Here is an 8,317-nt window from a genome sequence, read left to right on the forward strand (position 1 = left end):
TCTCTCTCTCTCTCTCTCTCTCTCTCTCTCTCTCTGTGTGTGTCTCTCATGAATAAATAAATAAAATCTTAAAAAAAAAAAAAAGAAGTCCAGTATCCAGCAACCTATCTGGATTCTCAGAGTCTCAAAGGCTGAAATCAAAGTATTATCAGGACTCACTTTCCTTTCTGGAGTTTGGGGCACAACTTTCTGCCAAGTTCATTCAAATTGTTGCCATAATACAGAATTTTTTGTTGTCGGTCTGGGGTCCCCTTTTCCTTGTCATGTAGCCCTCTCTGTCTTCAAGCCAGCAATAGCATATTCTTCTAATACTTCACAGCTCTCTGACTGCACTTTCTGCTTTCCTTTTGTGTGCTCATGTGATTACATTGGGCCCACTAGATAATCCAGGATAATCTCCCTATTTTAAGGTCAACCAATTAACCTTAACATCAACGAGGTTCCTTTTGTCAGGTAAGGTAACATATTTAAAGTGCCAGAATTAGAACATAGAATACTCGTGGAGTCCGTAACTCTCCCTGCCATAGACACAGAACTAGGAGGAATGGGAAATTTCAAAGGATATACCTTTGAATTAACCTTATGGGAGGTAAGTGTAAGTACGATAATTACTGTATTGTGGTGCGTGTGTGATATCATTACCATAAATGCCTGCAAGACCCGGGAACATACACCTGTTTTAAACAAAACATCAAGATCTTTAGCTAACTACAGAGCACATGACCAACATAAAGCCTTTAAAATTAAATTTTTCAAAACAAAGTCTGAGCTGGCCAAACAAAATATATTTGTAGATAAAACGTGGCCCAATGGTTGCCAGATGTGAGCCTTGGAATTGATTCTCTATGAACTAGTAAAAAAAAAATGATATAGAAAAATGACACCTAAATGTTAGGCACTCAGACATGGAATTATTTATTTCTTTTGTCATCACTAGCATTTGAAAAAATCAATTGCTGCCTACTTCTTGAAACATGTTTTCCAGGACGCCGCTCTCTTTAGGTCTTTTCCTGCTTCTGTCTCCTTTGTGCCTATTCTTCCCCGGCTCCAGGTGCTGGGTGCCTCAGGACTTGCTCCTCTGCCTCTTCTTGGTCTGCATTCAGTCAAGTTGATCATATAAGTCTTTGGTGATAAATGCTACCTTTAGGGTGATGACTCCCGCATTTGTATATTTAGCCCTGACTTCTCCCCTGAATTCCTGTCACTTCTCTCCAGCCACCTCTTGGGCATCTACACTTCCATCTAATAGCCATCTCTGTCTAAATGTTACTGACAACTGAACTCTTCCTTTGCCCTCTCTCAATCTCCTCATCTCAGTACATCGATACCCATTTTTTTTGGCTGCTCAGGCCCCAAACCATGGTGCAATCCAATTGTCTTCCTTTCTTTCACACCATACATCTAATATTCATCTAATCTATTAACAAATAGGTCTGGATCTTTGAAATGTATCCAGGATCCGCCCATCTCTCACCACTACCAATGTCATCTTTCTGGGGACAACCCAAACCGTGTCTTCCCTGGATGCTGTACAACCCTGTTTATACCCTTTCTCTCCTATTGCCTTTTATGCCTACTGCAACCAGTGTGATCGTATTTTAAATATAAAACATAACTCAGATTACATCTAAACATTTCACTGTCTTCTCCTTGTTCATAGATTTATAACCCAATCCATGCCTTGTCTCCCCTCCTCCACCTTTCCCAACCCTGGGTTCTGCCAGTGTCACCACATACCGGAGCTATTTACCTCTCTCCATCTTTTCCCTTAATGTCTCTTTAACCTTCCTTACTATAGACCCTCAGCTCTTACCCGGGTCACTATAACTGTCTTGAAAGGAGAATTCACACCTGCACCTTTGCCTTCTTTTTCTCTATTTCCATATTGCAGTGAAAGTAATATGCTTGCAATGAAAATCTGATCAGATTTCCTTCTAAACTCCCCAATCTCTAAAATTTTCACTGTTTTTCCTTTGCTCATAGATTTATGCCCAAATCCATACTTTATCTCACCTTGCCTATCTCTCGCCATGCATTCTTCTTCCTCCCTCTCTCTGTTCTCCAACTCACAGTCTTTCTTTGAGTTCTTCTAACATGCCATGCTCTTCACTGCCTCAGAGATTTTGTGTTTCCTTTGATGAGAATGCTGTTTCCTTTGCCCATTCTACTTTCATTTAGTGGCCATCATGATTCAGCCTTTCTTTACCTTATAGCCTATGTCAGATTCGATTTTAATGTGTTTTCTCAGTATGTTGTTATTGTTCCTTTATAGCTCTGTCAATTTGTAATTACATATTATTGCTGTGATCATTCAATTAATTCACTTAGCGGAATCCAGGCTCTTTGTCTTTGCCAGTCATTCTATCCCCAGTGCTTAGCACCACATCTATAGAGTAGCTATTCCAGTAATATTTATGGAATGAATAATTAAATAAAAATTTACACAATGTCTGTCATATACTAAGCTCTCAATCATGGTAGTTATTGCTTTTTTATCTTCTAGCTGCTTTGGTTATAAAATTACCCCAGTATATCCCCTGAAGAATATTCAAATTAGTTCTACCATTTTTAAAGAACAGACTGCAAATGTCCCCCCAGCTAACTGAAAAACTGTCCTGTTGTATAGAGTTATTTAACATTTAAGTCTGTATTTAAAATGAGAGAATAAATGCCAAATAAAATGATTTCTAGTTTTATATAGTATATTTAAAAATAATATCTCTGGTAATTAGATAAAGAATCCATTCTTTTCTTAAGGCCACTCCCTCTTTATTTATTTTTATTATTTTTTTAAAGACTTATTTATTCATGAGAGACACAGAGAGGCAGAGACACAGGCAGAAGGAGAAGCAGGCTCCATGCGGGGACCCCATGTGGGACTCAATCCCCGGACTCCAGGATCACGGCCTGGGCCGAAGGCAGGTGCCCAACCGCTGAGCCACCCAGGGGTCCTCTCACTCCCACTTTATAAAAATAATACTATTGTCAGTATAGTGGAGGATGCTTGGCCTCCTTTGGTAAGCAGGCAAACAGCCCATTCTTCTAACAACTGAATCATGTTCATGAGACATAAATACAAAAAAAAAAAAAAAAAAAGAGAGAGAGATTATGACCCAACTCTCTCTTCCAATTAAGTATAATTGGAATTTCATCATGTGTATCTACTCTGATATTTGACTCAGTGTAGGTCTGAGTCTACTCTATCTTTCCAAATTTATTTCCTGCTACTTCCTTTTTAATACTGTGTTCCATTCAAACTGAGCTGCTTGCTGTTTTTTTATCTACGCCCCAGAACTATCCCCTTCTGTCCTTTTATTAATGTCTTCTTTGCTACCATCTCCTCCATCTATGCCAGTATAATTTTACTGATACCTTAGGGCTCACTCAAAGGCAATCTCTTTGCTGATTTCCCACCTGGAAATGAATCTCAACTCTTCAGGTCTTCCTATAATTTAAAAAAAAATAAAATTTCTGCAGTAGTATTTATCATTTTATCTTTTCCAACCTTACAATGTCTGCTTTCTTATTTCCTCTGCCAGATTTTAAGGTTATTGTGGGAAGAGTTCATGTCTAATATAATCATATGGTATCTTACTTGTACACTTATGACCTTAAATATTTACTAAATGAATAAATTAGTAGGTAAGTATTTAAATGGAGGGATGGTTATGAAGACTCCAATAAAACATTGCTAACCTAGAAGAACCTAGAACTTATTTTGATAGCATTGTCTCTATCCTTAGGTTATACCAGTATCTAAAATGAAAAACAAGGATCAATAAATCCTGAGAGAAGCCTTATCCTACTCTTAATGATTTTCTTGAGATATGAACTTTAGTTTTACTTGATCCTCACATAACATATAAGAAAGAAAATCATATTCTTATAAATTGTTCAGTAGAAACAAGTAGGATAACATCTATAATATTGAAGAGTTAGATACAAGTCTATTCCTAGAAATCAGGTAAGCAGCTAACCAGTCTATGTAAATAATGGACACTATCATGAAAAAGGTAACTGGATCAAGGATGGCAAAAAGCAGGCATATAAAATTTAATCTTCTATTCAGTGGACAGAATGGACGTCACTAGTCAAACATGACTTTCGTTCCTGCTAACAGGCGTGGTCTTGGAGCTTTTCTGAACCCAGCGCTCCAGGCAGCCACTACTAATTAATGTGAGTTGACATTTGAGAGAAAACCCACTTTATATACCTCACACTTAAATGATCCTAAATGATGGAGGAATTTTCCCAAGGTGTTCTGTTCTGTTTTTGTTTCTTTGTTTTGGTTTCTGATGACTGATAGCACATGTTAAGTTGTGTGAAACTTCTGGAACCCAGGTCAAAGATGTACACGGATGAATATAGAATTGTATGGGTGGACAAAACAATTTCTCCAGTGGTCACAAGATACTTGCCTTTCTAAGATGCCTCCCGCAAAAGCCATATTGTATGCAACACTGCCCTTTAAACTGTGTTCATTAATGGATCTGATAGATATCAAAGCCTCCCAAGCAATTGAATTTAATACTCTTTTTTTCCCCCTCTGAAACTAATTAGTTGCTTAGGAAAGGTTTGACTTTCACAAGTGTGTACGTGTGACCTTATTTGAATTCAGTGAAAATGTTGTGTCATAAACTTTTCCAGGAAACCAAAATAGCCTGGAATTCATTTTCGAACAAGGAAATTTGGGTGACTTGGACCAAGAATAGTATAGGGAGCTTTCACTGATGTCAGTTACTTATTGGTATGTGGATCTAGAGTAGGAGGGTCCCCACCCGGGTGCAATTTTGTCCCCAACTTCTTCCTACGGGACAGTTGTCAAAGCCCAGGGATGTTTTGGGTTGTCAGACTGGGAAAAGAGGTGTCACTGGGATTAGTGGTAGAGGCCAGGGCTAAATACACTAGAGTGCACAGCATAGTCCCTACAACAAAGAATCATCTGGTCCAAGATGTCAATAGTGCCATTTTTGAGAAACTCGGATTATTACTTCTCAAATGACTGAATGGAAGAATGAGTGAGAAGTATCCTCTAAGTTTCAGGAACTCATTGTGTTACTTTGGAAAATGGATTCTTTATTTTTAGTTTTCCATAACCTCTCTGTTTGACCGAGTGTGGCCATATGTTAGGACAGTAATGAGGAAGATCCCAGTATATTTAAGAGATAAATAAATACTCTTGCGTTGGCCCAAAATATTAATCTGTAATGTGGAACTAAACATGAAGAACTGATCCTTGAAGCATCCATGACACTATATCATCAGATATGTAAGATTTTCCCTTTAGACCGTGAATGGATTCTCACCAATTTCAGATTGTGAGGACAAATTGATTTTAAAAAGGTATTTTCTATTTATTATTGCCCACTTACCTTTAATAATAATAATGATAATAATGATTACAATGCTAACATAAAAAAGAGGGTTAACCTTCTCATCTCATGTGGCGAAGGGTTAAATCTTGACAAAATTATTTCCAGTCATTCAAACTCCAAAATTTATCAAGCCCGCTAACAGACCTTTGTATAAAATTCAAGATGCTGTTATGAGGTTACCAGAAATTAGAACATATATTATGAATCTCTAAATTCCCAGGGATTTCTGCTCTCTTGGGGGACAATCTGGACTTGGAGCTCAGCTAAGGCAGAGTGGGGTATGGGCCTGTTAGGGTTTCTCTGCGAGCCATTTCTTAGGTCTTGTCCTGGGACCTGTCAGCCACTGGATCCAAAACAAACAGTCAAACAAACAGACCCACCAAGCAATAAAGGAGAGAATAAACATATATCAAGCAACAACACAATGCCGAGTCTTTAAATTATATCGTTTCCTCAGTTAATTCTTACAATCATTCCATGAGTAAATATTTTTGCTCATTTTGTAGATGAGGACACTAATGCTCAGAGAGGTTAATAACCTTCAGCAGGACTCCTAAGATATGAAGGGCAGAGTATGAGGCAGGTTTGCCTCATTACAAAGTCTCAATTATTATTGGTTTCCCATCTAATATATTTTTTTTTTGGTTGGGACTCTAAATATGGGTGCATTCCCTTACCCAGGTACTCTCTCTTCCCTGTTTAAAAGTATAAATTAAAAAATGTAGAAAATATGGTAAGTTATAAAATAGATTGAAGATAAATTTCAATTATTATTATTATTATTATTATCATTATTATCATTATCATTATTATTTTATGTAGGCTCCATGCCCAATATGAAGCCCAATGTGGGGCTTGAACTAACAACCCTGAGGTCAAGATCTGAGCTGAAATCAAGAGTCAGACACTCAACCAACTGAGCCACCCAGATGTCCCTCGTTATTATTATTTTTTTAACAGTGAAGCAGCTAGAAAATTCTTCTCCTGAGCTAATATATTTAAAATAAGTTTTAAAAATGTTCTAGGCGACTATTGCCATAAGGCTGGTTTCTTACAAGAGAAACACTTGTAAGGGACTTCTAGGAAGCTGTATAAACAGCCTCCCCATGTCCATTTACACATACAAACACACACGCATATGTACATTCCTCAAAGTGGGTTTGAGATATTTACCACCTATGACTGGTGAATTACTTTTCTAACTCACAAGTAACATGGGAATAATAATTTCTTCCTTACAGGCTTATTGAAAGGATTTGATAAATTCATGGGGATAAGAGTGTAGAACAGTGTCTGGCACATTGTAAGTGCCTGGTGGTGATTTCTTTCTCAGATCTTCAGAGAGGACAAGTATCTGGGTTTCTAGCAGCTGTGTCTTGGTGTCACATGTCAAGATAACTTTGTTGATACTCCATTTTCCCATTATCCTGGTGGATTTCCAAGGAACCTCTTTACATGAGTCCATTGTCAACCAATGGGTTGTACAAAATTGCTCTCTCATACCTACTCTAACCACTTGGGCATCACCCTCAAGTTGACCCCAGAATAGTCTGAAGCTACATATTAACATGACTTCATTCTCAGGACCTGTCAATCACTGGGGAAAACAGAATGGAACATGAATTCTGGTGATCCTCTCTATTATACGTAACGCCAAAAGAATCAAAATTTACAATCTGGGTGTGTATGTGTTTGTTTTTTAAACAAAACTAAGGACCAAAAATTGCGATGCCTAGAATTAATAAAAGATGCCTGATGGCTCTTCAACACACCAGATTCTCCAAATTCCTCAAACTGGTCATGTCCCGGCGGTCACAAGCAGAGTAGATCGCATTATGCCTTTGTAAAAGTTCTTTCATAAATTAAAATTGTATTTGTTCAAAGTGATGTCTTATTGTCTCCAAATAACATCTCAAAGGAGACATTCTGTGGATCACGTCTAGGGAAAATGTGTTTATGTTAAACTTGGCTTTTATTTTGACAGAAGTGGGAAACCTGTTGCTTTTTCCTTTCTTGACTCCACGGTCATTTTTTGCCTGAACAATGCAATCAGTGCTGAGGACTCCACTCTCAAACTGGACATCAGAGTTCAAGAAATCTAAATAAAAATGGTTTCCTTTTTTGCAGTCATTTTGATAACTGATTTAATAATTCCAGTGTGGTATTTTGTTGTTGTTGTTCTTGTTGTTGTTGACTAAATGCTTAATTTCACATATTTTGATATTAGCATAGAAAGTAAACTGAGCTAAAATGTATTGCCAGCCCTCTTGCTTTATGTAATGAATAGCTTTATTTTCTGCCAATCAAGAAAATTGTCTTCTAGGATCAAGCCTTTGATTAGCCTTGAAGAACTTAAACATATAAATCACTAGATTGTTTTTGAGAAAGGATAAAAGTAGTCATCAAGCAGATTCTGGTTTATTTAGGAAAAAATAATTTTGTAGTTGTTGCCTATTTCCCTTACCCCTAACTACTCCACCCCATTCTGCTTTTTGAGATTAAAAAAAATTTTTTTTTATTGGTGTTTAATTTGCCAACATATAGAATAACCCCCGGTGCTCATCCCGTCAAGTGCCCCCCTCAGTGCCCGTCACCCAGTCACCCCCACCCCCCGCTCTCCTCCCCTTCCACCACCCCCAGTTCATTTCCCAGAGTTAGGAGTCTCTCATGTTCTGTCTCCCTCATTGATATTTCCCACTCATTTTTTCTCCTTTCCCCTTTATTCCCTGTCACTATTTTTTATATTCCCCAAATGAATGAGACCATATAATGTTTGTCCTTCTCCGATTGACTTATTTCACTCAGCATCATACCCTCCAGTTCCATCCACGTCGAAGCAAATGGTGGGTATTTGTCATTTCTAATGGCTGAGGAATATCCCACTGTATACATAGACCACAGCTTCTTTATCCATCATCTTTCGATGGACACCGAGGCTCCTT

The 8,317-nt window shown here is 37.8% G+C and overlaps 1 long non-coding RNA gene across 1 annotated transcript; it reads left to right on the plus strand.

Annotated features, from left to right (window-relative positions):
- The first annotated feature begins 504 nt into the window (after nucleotides 1-504).
- On the plus strand, nucleotides 505-7,505 carry LOC119864902. Its single transcript, XR_005375392.1, has 2 exons — nucleotides 505-589; nucleotides 7,360-7,505. It is a non-coding gene; the product is annotated as an uncharacterized LOC119864902 (long non-coding RNA).
- Nucleotides 7,506-8,317: the final 812 nt, after the last annotated feature.

The sequence above is a fragment of the Canis lupus genome, chromosome 21, assembly GCF_011100685.1.
Source record: "Canis lupus familiaris isolate Mischka breed German Shepherd chromosome 21, alternate assembly UU_Cfam_GSD_1.0, whole genome shotgun sequence".
Lineage (NCBI taxonomy): Eukaryota > Metazoa > Chordata > Mammalia > Carnivora > Canidae > Canis > Canis lupus.